This window comes from Protopterus annectens, chromosome 4.part1 (assembly GCF_019279795.1).
Source record: "Protopterus annectens isolate FY-2018-M chromosome 4.part1, PAN1.0, whole genome shotgun sequence".
Taxonomy (NCBI): Eukaryota; Metazoa; Chordata; order Ceratodontiformes; family Protopteridae; genus Protopterus; species Protopterus annectens.
This window is the reverse complement of record NC_056734.1, coordinates 579960917-579981797: the sequence shown is the minus strand read 5'-3', so window position 1 is coordinate 579981797 and position 20881 is coordinate 579960917.

The following is a 20881-nucleotide window of genomic DNA, read 5'->3' as shown; positions in this document are numbered from 1 at the left end:
ATTTACCATTGACTTAGCTTAGGAAGGAGGGATAGCACAGCGCTATAATATCAATTGTGTATCAAAAATATTGTGAAGTCATTGCATGCTTGTGCATTTCAGCTGCCTAAAATAAGGGAAGATAATATCTGACTTATTTCTGAGACTTGTGCTCATAGCCAGTGTTAGGCACTTACTGAACCTGTGGCTGGAGGGGTGGCCCTCCAATTATCTTCCCACACATAAGGGCTCCGATCAAATGCAGGCAGCTGTGGGATTCTCCTCCTTCCCTGCCTGTCTCTGCATTCCTTGATTCATGGAACCAAAACTTTTTTTTTTTGCCTTCCCTGTAAGCTGTCTGTGGCATCAAGCCATCAGGTCTGCTTCAGTGAAGCAAGGACCTGATTAGTCCTTATAAAGCACTTCCTGTGTCGGCTGCCTTTAAAAAGGCACATGTGTAGCAAGCATTCTTTCTTCTTGTTTTTCAAGAGAGGAGTTCGCTTTGCTATTTTTAGGTGGATAATTCAGTGGATAACTGTCGGGCGTCATGAAGAGAGGAAGAGGAAGACAATTACTTAGGAAGGAAACCATGATCGTTGGGATTTCATTTTTTTTTTTTGGATTACATGTTCAAAATTTCAAAAGGAATATACTCTGTCCTTTTAAAGGCAAATTGAAAGAGCTGAACTGGTCTGTATGGTATTAAGCAGGGGTCACCTTACAATTGTGAAGAGTGCACAGAGGATTAGTAGCAGTCTTCTAGTGCAGAAAAGGTAACTTGCTGGGTTTTTTTTGTTTGTTTGTTTTTTTTTTAAATAATTTTTTTGGGGGGTGAATGCAGAATTATTGTGTTAAGGGGATTGAGGGTAGGGTGGCGGACAGGGGCTTTGGTTGAAACAGTTTTATTTTAACTTTGTCCAGAATTCCTGTACTAAGAAATTGACAGGGGAAGGAGCTTATCTCTGATAATTAAATGCCCAGATTTGTTTTAGTCAGCCCTGCATAAGCATTCATGCATGCTTTGTTCAGAATTGTTATGAAAGTTTGGTATTGGGGAGATAGTGGCTGTGAGAATGTTGCAGAATATAAAGATATTATTTTAATGCAAACCCTGCTCTGTAAATATTTCTAAATTTACGACAACAATGTTTAAAACTATACCTGAGGTTATGACTTTGTTCTGCAATTATCTTTGGTTTTGTCTAAAATTGTTGTGCTCAGAGGTTAGGAGGAATTAAGGGGTGTGAGAATGTTACACAATGTTCAAATGCTTGCCCAGTATTTTTGGTCTATTTCTCATAAAAAAAATGTGGGCTAATGCAATGCTTGCTACTGCAAAATCTGTTATTCTAGCATGTTTTTTAGTTCAAAACCCCACTGTTTTATATCCCTAATGTTACTCTTTTGTCTTTTTTTTTAATTTTTTGCTTCATGCAAAATTATTGTGGTGAGAGGTTGTTTGGGGGAGTGGTATGGACTTGGAGAATGTTGAGATCTGCTCAATATTTGATCTGTCCCTCAAAACAATTGGTTTTCTAGCAAAACTTTGAGGACTGAAATAAAATAAGAATGAGAATGTTGCAGAATCTACAGGCACTATTGCAATACACAGTAATGCAAAATGTGTTCTATTATCTTGTCAAGTTTATAATAATGTTTAAAACAAAAAAAATGTTAATTTTAGCACTGATGTTGCTACATCTTTGCTCTGCAATTATTTTTGGATTTATACACATTGGGAGAGGGCGGGGGCTGTATTCTGCAGAATGTACTGATCTTGTTCTAAAGCAAACTGTCAGTGTGATTCTACAATGCCTACACTAAGTGCACAGTGTTCTGAGTGAACAGACAACACAGACATAACTCGCACCTTCTTCCTCCTAATGCTAGTTTTCCTACTGATATTCTTGGAGCTTTAAATACTGACAGGGATTCAAAGGTTACCATAAACTATGGACTACATGTACACCTAGTGTAATCATACTGAGTGACTATTAAGCACAAACATGTAATAAGAATTTTATTGATTACATATTGTGTACACAGTGCAGGCTTTATTGAATCTCTCCCCTTGTTTTTCCAGTATCTAAGTTCATAATAGCAACATTTAAAACGATCCCTGATGCTTTGCCTTTCTTATGCGATTATTTTTGGCTTTGTCTTGAATAGTTGTGCTGAGATGTTAGAAGAGGGTAGAGGTTGTAAGAATGATCCACAATGTCCAGATGTTGGCCTGGTATTTTTTTTTTCTGTTCCTCACAAAATGTGGGTTCATGCTACTGCAATAGTTGTTACTGTAGCATTTTTCTTAGTTCATTAGCCCAGCGTTTTAAATCACTGAAGTTACATTTTTGTCTTGTTTTACTGTTATTTTTTTTTTTTTGTTTGTTTTCTTTGTACATAATTGTGCTTAAATGTTGGTTGTGGGGAACAGTGGCTGTGAGAATGTTGCAGAATGTACAGATGTAGTTTTAATGGATACTAATGTCAAGCTGGTGGATATAGTAGCAATCTAGATTAATAACAGCAATGTTTAAAACTATCCCGGATGTTATGCTTTGGTTCTGCAATTATTTTTGGCTTTGTCTAGAATTGTTGTGGTGATAGGATAGGGAAGGGATAGGGGCTTTAAGAATGTTGCACAATGTCCAGATGTTTGCCTGGTATTTTTGATCTGTTCCTCATAAAAAATGTGGGTTCAGGCAATACATGTTACTGCAAAATCTGTTCTAGCATCTTTATTAGTTCATAAGCCCAGTGTTATACATTTGTCCTATTTGTTTTGTCTAGAATTACTGTGCTGAGAGGTTGGTGTGGACTTTAAGAATGCTGTGGACTGTTTGCTTGATATTTATGGTCTGTCCATCATATCAATTTGGTTTCTAGCAAAACTTTGAGGACTGAAGTAATAAATTCTAGGAAAATCCTTTCAGTCACTTTTATAACTTTATAATAGCATTTTTGAAAGTTTTCTGTGATGTTTAGTATTTGTGCTAATCTTTCTTACTTTGTCCAGAAGAATTCCTGTGCTGAAAGGTTTTCATCAGGAGCTGTGGGAATGTTACAGAATCTATAGGCTTTATTTTAATGCATGCTAATACAAAAGTTGAATCTTTATAAGGTGAGAGTTTTAAGTGTTGTTATCACTGATGTTACGTCTTTGCTCTGCAATTATTTTTGGCTTTGTCCAGAATTATTGTGATAAGAGGTTGATAAGGGCTGTGAGAATGATGTAGAATGTTTCCCTGATCTGCCCCTTGCAAAAATTTGGCTTTGTAGCACAATGCGGAGGACTGACTCTACTAAAAAATGGACTTCATATTCTTCAAATAATACATGGTACATTTCTTAGTTTTATGCTTTTGTCCAGAGTACTTGTATTAAACGGCTGGGGGGGGGGGGTGAAAGTGTCAATATCCAGATGTTTGCCTGATATTTTATTTCCCTCATAAATGAGGGTTTCTTGCAAATCCTTGATTTTACTCCTTTGTTTTACCAATAAATTTGGTTTTGTTCAGGATTCTGTGCTAAGATGTTGAGAGGTGTGTGGGTGGGGGAGGGGGGTAGGCATATGAAAATGTTGTACAGGTTATGCAGTGCATGTCATTGTGTCACTGCATTCCTGCATTTTAGCTGGTTTGTGTTAGAAAGGTAGGAATTGTCTTGTTTTTTGCACCACAGTTTTGTTTATTGCCTCATAGTTTGGTGTGCTCCACTTAACTTGTGGCTTTCTACCTAGCCATTTGTTCTTTCAGACTTTAGTCACCTGTTCCAGAACAGCTTGTAATAGCAATATTTTAAGTCTTTTTGGGCCTCTTCACATGTTGGTGGGGGGGTAGTATTTTGTAGAATATCCAGAGGTTTGCCTCCAGTTTTTGTCATTGAGATCTTTTTGCCAACTGGTCACTGTCATTCTTCAGCCTTTCTGCCGGCAGTACAATAGTAACTCATGTTAAAGGAAGTCATTATGTGATATGGGTGTGTATCATTCTGTAATACATTTCATGTGTGCCTACATCCTGCATTACAGTTCTTTTTAACTACTGGCAACTGTTACTCTGCAGTTTTTCTAACTGCAGTCCAATAGTAACTGAAGTCAACAGAACAGACATTTTGTAATCCATTTCATTTGTGCCTGTTGTACAGCTTGTCCTTATGAACAGTGCTCAGTACTGGTCACTTATTCTTTTGTGCCTGCAGTCATAAGACTATGACTTTTTGGAAGCGAATCCATTTTTCTGGTTTATGATCTGCCCACTGCGGTGGTGGTGCTGCGGTAGCGTTGTCGCCTAACAGTTAGACGTTGCCCGTTCAATCCTCAGTTAGAGCGTCTTCTGTGTGGCGACATGCGTGGACAGGTGTTCCTTCGTTGAAGGTTGTGCGTTAGGCCCGGCAAGCCAGTACGTAAAACTCTGCTGCCAATCATTAGCGGACTGGAGTTCTGCTGTGGCGACCCCTAAACGGGAAAAAGCCGAAAGACACAAACAAATGATCTGCCCACATTGCAGTTATTTGGCCTACTGGTCCTTGCTTCTCTTCAGTTTTCCTGCCTACAGTGTAAGGTGGCATCAAATGGTCACTTTTCTTGTTGATTATGCACTGCACCATGGACTGTATAGCTCTTAGTGTGGCAGCTTCAGTTTTTCTGTTTAACCCAAATGTATTTTAGCTTTGCTCAGGCCTTAGCAATGCAGTCATTATGAGAACAATTGAGATACAAGTCAGTCAGATTACATCAAAAAAATTTACACTTAAATTTACACAAATTCCTCTTTCATACAAAGAGGTAGTGTTCAAGGGGAATGTAATGCTGGCTGGTTATAGGCCATTTATTTGGGGTCATTTTCTTTTTGTATGATTTTTTTGTAGGAGTACTAGTGTAATTTGGTAGAGGATGCTGGGAGAATAATGCAGAAAAATGAGGTACACTTAGTTAATCTACGTAACCAGAGGAGGCACGTGTCATAGGCAGTGTGTTAAGGAATAGGCTGTAGGTTTCCAGCTTGAGCTTATGGTTAAGACACTTATTGCTTACACTGGTGAGCTAGGCTGGAGTTTGCATTTCACATTTGTGGCATGGGGCACCTAAAACTTGAGGGTTTGCCTCAGTGGGTTCATCATGTAAATCCGATGGGCAGCATTCCACTATCATTATATGGGACCTATTTCTGTATAATGCTTATTTTTATGGATGTAACCTGGGAAACACCATCATCCTTAGAATAAGTGCTCAGAATGCTGACCTCTTGGTCAGAGTTTCAGATGGCATTATGAAGCACTGGGTAGGTCAGAGAAAGTGGTGGTGTAATATGTACCTGAACTGTTGTGCTTTTTACTAACATGATAGAAGGACCCAGTGTCTGAACTTGTAGTAATCCTGCTTTACTTCCATTCCCAGTTAGAAATGAAGCGTACATATTTTTCAGGAGCAGCAAAAAGAAAGCTTCAGCAGCAGAGGAATGAGTATACAAAGGGACATGCGAGTTCCATTAGGAATTTTTTCTGTGGGATATCTCAGCAGGGAGATTAAGCAAAAAGTCTACCTGCAGTAGAACACAGTGGTTCTGCAGTACAACCTACCCCATGTGATCTCACTATCAATACAACAGAAAGTGTCCATCCTGTTGTAGCTGCACCACAGGCTACCTCCTGTGGACCTACTGCCATTGCCATGGTAGAAAATGTCAGCATGTGAAAATTCAACCTTAGAACTACTGCCAGGATCACCAGCATTTGATACAGAAATGGCCCATACTTCTGTAGTGACAAGAGATGTGGCTTGTGACCTGCAGGGAAGTGACAGGCATATAATTTGAGGATCTAGAAACTTGGCCACACTTGATAAGGAATGAGTTTAGGGTAGTTGTCTTCCAGCATGGACTTGTGCAAGTGGTGTTGTCATAGTTCCTAGTCAATGAACAGAAAAGAAGATTTGCATCAGAAATGTTTTTTTCATATGCTGCTTAATGGGGAGAGAGGAAAATGCACTTGTCTGAAATATTCTGTCTCAAAAGATGAACTGTTTTGCTTTGCATGCAAATTATTTGGACATTCTAACCACGTTCTCCAGTCAGGTGGTTACAGAGCATGGAGAGAGATGTCCAAAGCTTCCACTGCCATAACCAAGCACCAGAGCATGCAGCAAGCATGATGAGGTGGAAGGAAATGGACAACATTCTAAAGAATATTCCGAGAATGGATGATAGAAGACAAGCAGTGGTTGAAAAATAGGACAATCTGGTGTGGTACATTAGAATGCACTATAGCCACTGTCCAATACCTGGCAGAATGGAACATGGCATTCCATGGTATGAGTGATGACCTGTACACCCATGGCAATGGAAGTTCCTGGGCCAAGTGCAACTTTTGTCACAGTCTGATTCCAACATGGCTGAACATAAAGAAGTAATGGATCATTATCTTGGGAAGGACATACAGAATGAAAGTATCTACCGGATCCCAAATGCTACTTTGTGGACCATTGTAGGGAAGGTGCAGGATGCTAGGTACTTCTCTGATTCTTGAATGATCACCAGATGTCAGCAATCAAGAGCAAATGACTGCAGTAGTTAGGTATGTGGGCATTTCAAGGACTGCAGCCATGGCTGAGGAACACTTTCTGGGATTTGTGGTTCTGAATGATACAACCAGAGCAGGACTTACAGAAGCACTTCTTCAGACTCTGCAAAATCAACTAGATATTAACGACTGTCGAGGACACAGATATGATGATGGCAGCAACATGAAGCATATCTTGAAAGGACAAATGTCACTGTGAAGCCACTGTCAGAGTCACTGGAAATGGAGGATAGATTCCATCAAGGCAATACAGCTTAATCTGAAGGGAGTTATGGAAGCATTACAGGAGAGAGGTGAAGTTTTATGCACAAGTGACACCGCAACATATTAACAGCCAAGGGGACTGTGCTCAGAACTTATGTCATTTCAATTTATTGTATGTTTAGTGGTTTGACATGCAGACAGAGGTAAATCATGAAAGCAAAGTTCTGCAGTCTATTGGCTGATATTTCTACATGTGTCAAAGTACTGGATTCAACTATGGGCTTGCTGATGAACTACAGAGAAAGGAGATTTCATCATGTTATGATTGAAGCCTCCAAGATAGCAGTAGAACTGGATGTTAGCACCAGATTACATGAAAAGAGGTAGAGGAAAGTAAGGCACTCCTTTAACAATGAAGGGGGGGATGGGATGATACAGAATCCGTATGTAAAACTACATGGAGAGTTCTTCAATTTGCTGCTGGACACAGCAATACAGTAATTTGAGCACCTTTCAGAGTTTGATAAGGCCTTTGGATTTTTATTAAATATTAAAGCCTTGAGTAATGTTGTAGAAGACACCTTGATCCAACAGTGCAAGTATCTGAAAGAACAACTGGCAGTACAAGTGGCCACTGTGACATTGATGACCATGACTTTGGACACAAATTGAAAAGCCTTTTTTGAATAATTAATACTGAATCATCAGCAATGACTGTTAACTTTCCTCTTTCACAACCAGTCAGTCAGGACATCTATATAAATACTTATGTTTCACTGCACATTTATTTGACTGCACCTGTCACAGTGGCTACTGATTTTCTAAACTGAAACTCAAAGACATACCTCTGGTCATAAATGAGTCAGGAAAGACTTTCTGGCTTAGCTGTGCTCTCAACAGAGCATGAAGTGAGACAAGGTTTATCACACAGCAGTCTCACTGAAGGCTTTGTATGGAAGAAAACCCATAAGATACCAGTAAAACTCTAGGAATATACACATCTTTCTTTTCCAGTAATCTTAGAATGCTATATGGCAGTAAATTTCAGGTTGCACCTTAGGCTGGCTTGTATAATATTATGCTGTGTATTCAATCTGGCTTACTCCAGCAGTAGTACCAAGTAGGACAAGGAAGATGGAAAAAGCAACAAGATTTGTTGAGGCAAGGGAAGCTAGGAGAGGCAGGATTTGTTGAGGTGACAGGGGCAGGAGGATTTGTCATTAGGCAAGCACAGTTAGGAGTGGCATTATTCATTGTGAGGCAAGGACATCCAGGTGTGGCAGGATTAGTCATAAGACAAGGATAGCTAGGTGTGGCAGGATTCATCATGAGGCAAGGACAGTTAGGTATGGCAGGATTTGTCATGAGGCAAAACCAGCTAGGTGCAGCAGGATTCATCATGAGGCAAGGACAGCTAGGTGAAGCAGGATTCATCATGAGGCAAGGACAGCTAGGTGAAGCAGGATTCATCATGAGGCAAGGACAGCTAGGTGAAGCAGGATTCATCATGAGGCAAGGACAGCTAGGTGAAGCAGGATTCATCATGAGGCAAGGACAGCTAGGTGAAGCAGGATTCACACATGAGGCAAGGACAGCTAGGTGCGGCAGGATTCATCACAATGCAAGAACAGCTAGGTGCAGCAGGATTCATCATGAGGCAAGGACAGATAGGTGTGGAAGGATTTGTTGTGAGGCCAGGAGAGCTAGGTGTTGCAGGATTTCTCATAGGGCAAGGACAGCTAGGTGTGGCAGGATTCATCGTGAGGCAAGGACAGCTAGGTTTGGCAGGATTCGTCGTGAGGCAAGGACAGCTAGGTTTGGCAGGATTCGTTGTGAGGCAAGGACAGCTAGGTGTGGCAGGATTTGTTATGAGTCAAGGACAGCTAGAAGCACAGGAAGAACACATTGCTTGTATGGCACTAAAAGTGACAGCAATCTGAAAAGCCAAGGAGCTAACTGCGCAATGAGGATAAATGACACTCTGGTATTTGTCATCTGGGCACTTTTTGACTTCACCTGCTTTTCATTGGGTTTAACTCTGTCTGCAGTCTCTGTAATCTCCATGGCTTTTTCATGTATGTCTTGTGTGTTTGTAGTCTATGTCTATCCCATGGCTGTCTTGCGTGCCTCTGCAGTCTGACTGCTTTGCATGTCTGTAACTTTCTGTTTTGTGTGTTGGAGTCAGTTTGTCTAATGCGTCTTGTGTATTTCAGTCTTGCTCTAGTGCTGGCTTTGTATTGTGTTGGTGTCTGTTCAGTCTTGCTGTAGTTTTGTCTTGGTCTTTTGTGGGTGTCCCTGTTCTGTCTTGCTGTAGTGCTGTCTTTGTCATGTGTGACTGTCTATTCTGTCTTGCTGCAGTGCTGTCTTGGTCTTGCATGAACGTCTCTGTTCCATCTGTGAGTGTTGCTGTGGGTGTCTGTGTGGGTGTCACCATGGGTGTCTTTGTGGGTGCCTCTCTCATGTGTGTGGGAGTCTCTATCCTGTCTTGTTGTAGTGATGGTCTTTGTCTTGTGTGGGTGTCTCTGTCCAGTCTTACTGTAGTGCTGTCTTTGTCTTGTTTGGGTGTCTATGTCCTGTGTGTGGAAGTCTGTTGGCATCTCTGTCCTCTGTATAGGAGTCTGTGTGAGTGCTTTTGTGTATGTTTGTGGGACTGGCTACCTTAATGCTGTACAGAGGCTTGTCATAATGTAACAACAATGCTACAAAATGCCAGTCAGTGTGTACATACACCTAAGTGAGTGGTTACTTTGCTGTGGTACAGAGGCTTGTCATAATGTAACATTATTACTAAATGCCAGCCAGTGTGTACATATACCTCTGTAGGAGTGGCTACCTTGCTGTGGTACTGAGGCATATCATAATGTAACACTGGTACTAAATGCCAGTCAGTGTGCGCATATACCTCTGTGGGAGGGGCTACCTTGCTGAGGTACTGAGGCTTGTCATAATGTAATATTGGTAGTAAATACCAGTCAGTGTGTGCATATACCTCTGTGAGTGGTTACCTTACTGTGGTACTGAGGTTTGTCATAATCTAACATTAGTACTAAATGCCAGTCAGTTTGTGCATATACCTCTGCGAGTGGTTACCTTACTGTGGTACTGAGGCTTGTCATAATGTAACATTAGTACTAAATGCCAATTAGTGTGTGCCTATACCTCTGTGAGTAGTTACTTTACTGTGGTACTGAAGTTTGTCATAGTGTAACATTAGTACTAAATGCCAGTCAGTGTGTGCATATACCTCTGCGAGTGGGTACCTTACTGTGGCACTGAGGCTTGTCATAATGTAACATTAGTACTAAATGCCAATCAGTGTGTGCATATATCTCTGTGGGAGCGGTTACCTTGCTGTGATACTGAGTTGTCATAATGCAACATTGGTACTAAATACCAGTCACTGTGTGGATCTTGATGCAGTAGTAGTGGCCCTACAATTCTTTGTAATGGCCTGAGCGTACTAACACTTTATATAGTGATCATTAAAGGGTGCTGGGTGAGCTTGACAGTGAAGTGGGCATGGCAGCAATGTGGTCACACTGTATATCCTCCAGGGTAGGACTCTCAACTTGAAACTTGCTGGTGGCCCCCCAAGTGCTAGTGCCAGCCCTGCTGTGCTACTCCAATGTGTACTAGAGCAGACCGATACAGATTGTAGTAAATATATTTGCTTAAACAGACTTGACAGTTTATATTTGGTGATAACAAAGGAATGGAGACCAGCAGTCCATCAAATTATACCACACATTAATAGAACGTTTGGCCTCCCCTCCAGTGTAAGTCAGTGACCAATTCTTTCTTTTCTATTTTGTTGAGCAAACAGCTTCTCAAAACAAACAGCTGGTTACAATTGGGACACAGTCATAATTCTCTTGTAGAGCATGGAGCTTTATCTGTTGCATATACAAGTCACAAAAAAATTATGAGTAGGAAGTGTTTTACTGGCTTTCAAAGACTCTGAAAGCAAATGAAACACTTTGGCTCTGTCAAAAGAGAATGGACAGAAACAAGGTGTGTCCCTCTGAAAAATCAAGAACTTTAAAATCTGTTATACACAAAGAATGTAGCAGAACAAAGTGTCTAAGTGTGGCAGTGTGAAGCTTTAACAGCTTTTAAAAGATGCTTTACCTTCTGTCCCTGTTCTTTCCCACCCAGCAATATTTCTAACAAGAGACTCAATCATAACGCAGCTTAGGTCTGCTTAAGAAACTTTTGTCAGGCACCCTCTAACACTGTTGCAATTGAGTCTCTTGCTAGGGAAGCACTTAATATGTTTATTTTCCCTAACACTGAAGTGTAATCTCAGTGCTCCATGCCCTACATATATTTTATGCACTGCTTCTCGGTAGTAAAATATATTCAGGGTAGTAAACCGTTGCAAATGCTATGAGTGTTTTTACATACATTACCAAAGCTAGCATGCTTTCCACATACTTCACAATTAGGCATCAAAAATATGCACAAAAACAGACTGTCTTTCTTCGTGGTGTCAGTCTTTATGAGAGCAAAGGGAAATTCCATGATCATTTGAATAAATAACTGCTGTAGCTCATCAAGTGATAGTGCTGGAAAGCAACAAACTGGAATACATTAACATGGCCATTAACTCTCACTTTTTTGCAAGCAGACATTGAAGATGTACAAAGGAAATGGCTGTCTTTTTGGGGGGTGGCAGTCTGTGTGTGAAAGTGAAGGGCAACTGCATAATCACTGTTAAAATATCAGTTGTATGGCTTTTTGAGAAAGGCATACATATCTGAGAGAGGAACAAACTGAAATACACTAATGAGCCATTTATGTCTTTCAGGTTCTTCACAGTGTACACAGAAAGTGTCTACCTGTTTTCTGAAAAAAAGAGGGAAGTTATAATTATAATGAACACTGTTGACCAACATCTACTTTGATTTATCGGGAATGGCAGTGAATATGTTTGAAACAATCAGATGGTCCATGATGGTCCATATTACTGTGATTATTTTTTTTTTCATTTTTATCCACAGTCACATATTACAAGTGCATCCAGAAAGTGGCTTCCTTTCAGGTGGCAGAAAGAGAGATTGGTTGTGTTTGAGTGACTTGGTAACTTCTATCACTTTGTGTCAATCATCAGAAGTGTGTGTGTGTGTGTGTGTGTGTGTGTGTGTGTGTGTGTATGTGTGTGTGTGTCTGTGTGTGTGTGTGTAGAAATGATTATCATAGCTTTTATTTGGGGAACATTTATGTGGCTTTTTCATAAACAAAAGAAGGTTAACTTATCAAAAGGTACAAATACCACTGGGACAGTCCATCTGTGACAGGAGCTGAAATTGGTACTGGTATTTTAAAACCACAGCGAAGACATGGCCTTTGGTTTGTTAATTATACTTTTATTGCAACATTATTACAAATGTCTTTAAATTCAGTTCACAAGTATGCATAGCTTACTTTATGTACTGTATATTCAGCTCAAATGAGATAAAGTCATAACAATGTTTTGCTTCTCAAACAAAAGACCAAAACTAGTGAAATAAAAATTATATTTTATCATCATCATCAAAAATGCTAATACAGAAAACAAAATGGGAAATATAATATATAAAACATTTTCACTACATTTTTACAAAGCAAATTTATTTATATGAAAAATCAGTTACTAGTTATTGTACAACCCAAAAGCCATAACTAAATTCCTCAAACGTTGCACGGCAGTGTAGATAACTGATCATTCTTCTAGTGCATTTTCATGGGAGAGCATTGCGCTCTGCAATGGGGTCAGAAGAGGAGCCAAAGATAGTTTCATGGTCTGGAAAAGTCAAGGGCAGGGATAGCAACATGAGAACATTGTCCAAGGAGCTGGGCTCCCTTGCTACAACTCTGCTCTAACAAAAAGGATAAAGGAACAACAAACTTCCTACAGTACTTGACATGTTCATAGGAATTACAGCAATCCTGCAGCCTTAGGACACTCATGAGAAATATTCTGCATTTTTGCTTTCTGCTCTAGTTTCAAAAGGAAAATATATATGATTATTGCAGCAGCAAAGCAGCTTAAAATATAGCGCTTCAGATTTGCTGTTTGATTCTTTGATTGTCCAAACAGAGTAAATGAAAACTAAGGTATGACAGCAGCATTTAAAGATGAATAAAACAGTAATTCATTTAATTAAAGTTCTGCTGACATTCTGTCAGTCTGCATCCCTGCAATAGCTTCCTTCTGCCTTCTGCACTGCAAAAGCAGCATCTCACTCCATTCTTCTACAATGCCATCATTAGCATATTAGTAAATGCTCCCATTATAGCTGCAATTATTCAGGGATGTCAAGCACTGAAATGACCTGCTGCAATGACTAACTACAGTTATACACTTATTTTAGTGATATCTGATCCATGGGGGTAGATGGTATGGTCCTCAGTCCATGTACTATGTTTGATACACACAAAAGGTAGTAGTACTACTAGTTTTTTGTAATATTAAACAGCCCTAGCATATTACAGTGATCAACAGCGGTCATCTCACTAATGCAGAGACGCATCTGTGGGGAACTTGCAGAGTTGCATATAAGGGACTTTAAATCAGTAACAACAAAACTGCAATGTCAAAAGAAGAATACATTATATATATATATATACATATATATATATATATATATATATATATATATATATATATATATATATATATATATATATATATATATATATATATATATATATATCGGGAAGCAACTCTTTCTGCTTTGGGTACTCGGATTTTATTTATTTATATTTTTCATTTTCATTGTCTGCAAATTTGCACTTTTCATTCTGTGATCTGGTATATTGCCTTGAAGAACACAGTGCAGATCATGTTATGAGGGCACACTCTGCTATCAGCTAAAACACTGCATTACAGAATCCTGAACAACTCATATGACTTGAAGTGAGAAACCGTAACAGGGACAGAGATCTGCTGGAGATGAGATTGATTGACGGATTTAGCTACAGTGATGGTGATGAGGCAGCAAAAATGTATGCTGTGCAGATGGCCTTATATTTAAATGACATGATCATCAGCATTGCAGCAGCTACAAAAAATAGCACAATCCTTGTTTGCATAGCTGTATGAAAAGGATGTCTCTATGCTTGACCAGAACAGGAGTTCCAGTGAAATGTAAATCTGCATTGAAACCAGTTATTTTTTAAACAATGTGAATATCTAGAATTCCGTTAACAAGAGCACTAGCAATCACAGTGAGCTCTAAAATATCACTGGGTGGTTCAGTACAGGCAGCATTTCTTAGATGCTGCAATAATCGCACATACATTCAAGATGAACTGTATAAATCATTCAGTCCCATGTGACTGTGTACATGTAAGGTTTTTATTGATAGCCGAGCTGCAGAAAGACAGGTCAGTTGAATGTCTCTGACCCAAAGCTCCTTCTATGAGCTTTAGAAAGATAATATCTTGCAATAATATGTGCTTTATTATATGATATTTCTCAAACCGCAGTCATAGCACTGTTATGTAAGAAAATCTTTAATATGTCCTTTAAAAGATCTAAATTACACTGAATTCAAGCACTTTGTAGAAGTACATTTTTACAATAGTATTAAATAAGGATTTCTTGTCAACATGTTTTCTCATCTGTTTATAGTTTGAATTGTACAATACTCTGTAGCTTTAACCATAGTTAAGGAAATGGTACACTTCGTTTCATAAAATACTCAACAGTGCTAGGACCATGCGCAGGTGTATATATGTGTGTGTATATATATATATATATATATATATATATGTAAAGAGCATTTTCAGAAGTCTCTGGTGCATTTCCTAATCAGACAGTTACCACGTTAAGAATGCTATTTAGACCAATGCTATGCATTCTCAGTAGGAAAAAGCCAAGATAAGTGGGGTTTTCAAAGAAACACCATGTTTTAAAACTGAAGTGCAGGAACAGAAACACACGCCTCTTAAAGGGGATCATTCAGAGTGATGATAGTTATAACTGGACATGAAAGGAAATATCCCCCTTTCCATGACAGGAAATGCTTTTTGTTTATTTAATTTATTTATTTATGTTATCTATCTATGCAATTCTTTGCTTTTGATGACATTAGACATACCCTGTAATATTTTGCCTAAGTTTAGTTATGACCACTAAGAGTAAAAAATAATGTTATAAATTCAGATTAAATTCAGAGTACAACACAGCAGTAAAGGGTGAAAGCAAATGCAAGCGGTACATATACATAAGGAAACAATGCCAGATGAGTGAGACCAATGGTCAGTCAGAGCTGTGGACAGACAAGAGCCTCCTTTGTACTCCTGACCCATTCTTTCTTGCTCTCCGGGCTGTGCATCATGACAAATGTTAGTTACACTACACCAAGCATTCAAGTAATACAATCTAGGCCACAACACCTTCTCTGCCAAGTACTATTTGCTTAACTACATCTTCATCTGTCCACAAAACTAACACCTCCCACCTTTGTCCTTTCCTTCAAATCTACCCTTCACATTGCTGCGTGAAAATATGGATTAAATTGTAGCACTTATTTTTTTGTGTAAATATGTTCAGAAGATTAAATCTGCAGTCATACCCCCAGCTCTCCTGTTCCACTTACTATTTGGGTAACTGCAATCCATTTCCTTTTTACCCGCCTAATATCTCATCCTCTTAGCACCACAAAGACCAGACACAGTTCTGCAAATACAGCTTTACTAATCTGGGCCTGTACATTGAAAAGATATCAGCATCTCTTGCAATCAATTCCACAAAATATGATCCTCCCCCAGTTATCTTACCCTTTACCATTACCTTCTTATATTACATTCTACAGTTTGATTCAATGTCCAGAACAGCAAGAGAAGTATTTTTTTCTTATGGGTATATACAATACCCACAGTTACAAACATACAAGTTGCTTTAAATTATTTGTATTATACGTTCATGCATTATCTCAGCTAACAAATGCTTAAGTACCAAACATCGCATTGTGTGGCTGACTCCTCCATCAGTGACCACCACACTTGTACTGGTGTCTCAGGCTGGAAGCCGATCTTTTCTCCAGCTTCACTATGATATAACACAAAATATGGTTATAATAGGACCTACCTACCAATGAACCCTGTAACACTTCACCATATACTGGATTTTCTCTTTGACAAAATTAACAAAAGGTCATCCTCTACTCATGGTTGTAATCCAACTTCCTACCCATTTCACTGTTTCCATCCCTGCAGCAATATTATTTACTTTGTCCATTAGTCTTGTGGACGTAAGGTGTCGGTGATCTTGTAGATCTTCAAATACACAAGGGCCACCTCAGTAGTAAACCCATCACTGAAAGGGATCGTCTTGGACTTGGAAGGCCTCTGCTGCATGGGTATGATGTCATGCTTTAGGCCTTAAGCAGGTGAACTAGCATTATTGACCTGTAGCAGACTGCCCTTCTAAACATTTTTTCATAAACTTCTCTAGACCACAGAAGGTGTGGCATATCAGACCTAGACAGTAGGTGATGTAAAAACTGCTTCTAAATCATTTGGACTTGTCAACTAATGTTACCAAAAGAGCCATAGATACTTGTTAGTACTAAGTGGGGTGAGGATCCAGCTTTCTTTGATCTATGCCGGGAATCATCATTAAAGGTTGAAGGGAATTATGTATCCCTATTGGCCAGTGCATGCCAGAGAAAAAGCCCAGCAGCCCTGGGTCAATAAGCTACCGGCCATCCAGTATCCAGTTGCACAGGTTGGGTAACCTGGAATAGCTCTATTCTGCCACAATGAATGTGAAACTAATCAAGCTACAAACAATGAATTAAGGATCGTCACACACAATACTGGTTCACTGATGGGATGCAACAGAGAAGTAAAGATAAGACTGGACATGCTGTGCTTCCAGGAGACAAGGCAGAACAGCACTGCAATGAAGTCTCCTGAAACAGGATCAGCAGTCCACTACTCAGGGGAGAACAAACTAGAAATAGTGTAGAAAGTGTCGTAAGACAGAGCCTTCTCCTTCTGAAGACAGTGAAGGATATCATCAGGATCATCAATGGATTTTCAGCAATCAGAATCCAATGAAGAGAGAGCAGTCTTCATGAGCTAAACCTGTGCTGTACAGCAGGGCTGTGACAGTGAGGAAAAGAGGCCATTCAGACAGCAGCTACTAGACCTCTTTGATAAAGAAGAAAAAAAATTGGTCTTTATAACAGAGGATGTAAATACTTGTATCAGGACTGACAGGGTAAGAGGACTGCACAGAACCACCTGGTTGGGGCAACAAGAATAATACAGAAGAGGTTATTCTAAACTTCTGTTTGGCAAATGGCTTCATGGTGGCCAACACATTGTTCATCAAGAGAAACGGTCACAAGATCATGTACAAGGGCACTCAGTGGGCAACTCATGTAGTTTTCTTCCTAGTAAAGGAAGGGCATTCAAGTCAAATCAGAGATTATAAAGCCATCACATAGCAAAACTGATGACACTCAGAAAGAGGGGAAAAAAAAACACTGGTGGCCACAATCAACAACGAGCAGTGGACAGACAAGTCTCTAAGGTCAAGTCTATTCTGAAGACCAGGAAGTTGACTGGTGAAAAATACATGAGAGCAAGGAAATATGGTTATATTTTACCTGTTCATGGAAGAACCTCTAGTGGCTCACAATGCTTGCTGCTGAAAGCTCATCTGCATATTCAAGTGCAAACCACTAGAGTGCACAGACTGGATCTGTAAATATCCTTTTTTCCGAGTAATATGACCTTAAAGGCAGTATATTAATAATCTGGGGGTGTTGGGAACAGAAAGACCTCAAGTCAAAACTGCAGTGGACAGTTGCCACTCAGCATAAAACAATTTGTAAAACTTGCTGTTGGCTGTAAGAGTATCATCATTTGAGTGATTGACAAGAAGTGAGAAGAACTCGTGCAGTTCTTAGTCAAGTTAATGAAGCAGATCCAGGAAATACCAATGGCTGAGGCACCTCAGGTAGAAGAGGAAATTGGTAAAGATGAAAAAAAGAATGTCAGTGTGTCAAGCATGTGTGAATAGGATAGAGAAGCTATGTTGTTGAGACATGTGGTGGTGGAAAGCAGAAGTCCAGGAAATTACTAAAAGAAGGGAGGAGTGCAGGAAGAAGTGGGGGATAGAAAAGATGGACCGGGGCTAAGAAGGAATATTGGTTGGCTATCAAGGAGGCTAAAGCATCAGTCTCAATGAGTTGTGAAAGGGAGGGGGGGGTGGAGATAACGATGATGATATTCTAGGCTGAACATGAAATTAATAACGCCTGAAATAATCTGCCTTTTCTGTATGCTCCATCTCTCTCTGTTTACTGAAAGCGCTGTTCCTGATGTCTAGTACTGTGACACAACTCCATTTTCTAAGGGCAGACTTTTCTGCTCATGCAATAACAAATATCAATAGTAGTATATATCATTTTATCAGAACCTACACTACATTGTCAAGGTATTATAATCACCATGACAGTTTTCTTACTAACCTTCAGGGTGCAAAAATAAATACAAATGCAATCCTTGTGGAGCATTTAATTATCCAGACATGAACATAGTGAACTGCTCAAAATAAAATAACTATACCCAAATATTTGAAACAAACTGTAACGGCAGAGAAAGCAATATCCTAGATACACTGAAAAACCCAAGATGTTTCTGCTTCCCACCTATGGCTTAACCATCCATTATAACTCAGATCATGATTCCATAATCTTTAACCTAAGAGTAAAATCAAACCGTCATAAATAAATCATACATCCTAGATTTTGCAAATGGAAACTATGATGCAATAAATCACAAACATGAAAAGAAATTACCATTCTGTCCTCAGTGATCAAAATAAAGCTGCTCAGGATGTAATCAGTGAGTTCCCTAAAAGTATTATTATTACTTATACTCATGAATGTATACTGGTAAGACAAGAACATCCAAATAAAATCAGCAGGAAAAAAAAAATTGGTAGAATCATAAACATAAGATATACAACAGAGAAGAGGTAGCACCTAGCTTTTATTTTAATTACAGTAGTCATAAATAATGTTTGGGAACAAACAAATTCATCAAGAGACACTAAGTGGTTAGTGGATTAGAAGAATGGGTAAGGTTTGGGGATCGGACACTGGTTAGGGTTTGGGGGGATTAAGAAGAGTTTAGGTGTATTAGTGGGTAAGGAAGGGTTAAAATTGATTGAGGAGTGCTACAGAGGACGTGAGGTAAGTATAAGGAGGGGCTAAGAGGGTTTTATGTGATTGTAGCTCACTTGGGAAGTTAGATTTTGGAGAGAACTTGCTGAATTGGCCAAGACATGAGAGGTCAGGTTGGCCTTGGTTAATAGTAGTGTGCATGAAATGGTGGGTAATGATTGTATGGTATTTTTTCATGGTTAAGTGGTGGATGAAGGGACAGGATTAAGGATATGGAGTTATTTGCTTTATTGATTTTCCTGGTAGAGGATCCATGCGCATTAGTTGTGGAAGGAGTTCAGGTTCCTCATTGTCATTACTTTGTTGTAGCTGAAAAATGAGGCAGGTTAATCTGAGTTTTGTGTTAAGGGATGGTTTGGTTACAGTTTGCATTCGGTGTGGTTTTACAGCCAGAGGCATGTGGTGAAGTTGGATTTCATGTCGTAGTGCTGGAATGCAGAGATCTCTTGGTTAACCATTAATTGTACGGTCATTTGTGGTTTTCCGTTGTATTTATTTCAGTGGCAGTGGTGGTGTAGTTAGTAGCAGCTTCTGCAGCTCAGTTACATTTAGATGAGCCGAGAGTGTCACTCATGTTTTCATGGGCGACAAGGCACCTGCAAGTAACAGTTACTTGCTACGCATGCAAAGTTTAGCTTTAATCTGTATGAGAGATGGCAGAGGATTCATCTTGATGTATGGCCCCCACTGGGAGCCTCCCTGCACCTTCGGGTTATTGCGCAGGCTTATATAATGTATCTGGCTACATTTTTTCGGGGGAAGCGACATGCTAACATGAGATGAGCCAGGCCTGGCAATTTCTGTTAATTTGCAATTTCAAGGGGATGTCCCACTATGGAGCAAGGATGGGAATATGTCCTTGTATGTGAAGAGAGAGAGTGAATGGCAGCTTTCATGATTGTGCAAAGGGGAATAGCAGTTTACAAGATCATTAATATAACACAGTTTCATTTCAACATGAAATGCATAAATTATCATTTCTTCAGTTTGCCGTCAGTGGCTAGTTTTAACGTGTAAATGCTTGCATGGTGAGGCTGGTTTCATAGCTGGTAGTGACATGATAGGATTTAAGATTGGTAATGCTTTATGACAAGCACACTGGAAAACACAGATATTCTTATGATTTGGTGAAAGAATGGCTTCACTCACTTTTCAGGTAGTTATTTTATTTGATGTACTGAGAAAAACAAGAATGAGAAATAAGGAAAAGGAGTGAATGGAAGCAAAAAAAAATAAATAAATAGAAATGCAGCCAAGCACAGCACACAAATGGGAGCTTCAAAGGTAGGTGGGGGGAGGATATTACATAGGTGGGAAGAATAGGGGGATAAACAAGAAAGGGTTACGCATAAGGGTTAAAGGCTTGTGAAGTGTGAAGTAGATATGTCAAGATTGTGAGTGGAATTACTGTGGACACTTTTTTTCTCCTTATTGTTGTCTACAAAGTCCTGATTATTTCCTTTCTTTTGGCAGAAGCCTGGAATGTAGAGTTTGAGACAGAGATGGATGGCCATCAAATCACAAGCAGAAGCCTTTTTTGGGAGGTGCCAACAAGCAAGTCTCTTGAGCTGGAAGTACCCGGTGAGTCCAGAAGGAACAGGTGGGAACAGGTACTGAATAGCAGGTCGGTAGCTTGAGGGAAAAGGGAAAAGCAGTTGGTGGACAATGCCATGGTTTACTTTCCTGTCTGAGAGGTTGGTGATGGTGCAAATGCAGGTAATGATGTTCTGTTGGAGATTCAGGTAAACATGCCAGACGTTTTGTGGTATGGGTCTAGCTCTGAGGTTAGGTGGAAATGGGGAAGCACTTCAGCAGCTCAGGGAAATTGTAAGCTCAGTAGTGGATCACGAGAGGTATACCCAATGGGGACAGGTTCTGAGGGATGCATTGAGTGGGATGGGTAGCCCAGGGTTGCCATTAAGGAATTTAGG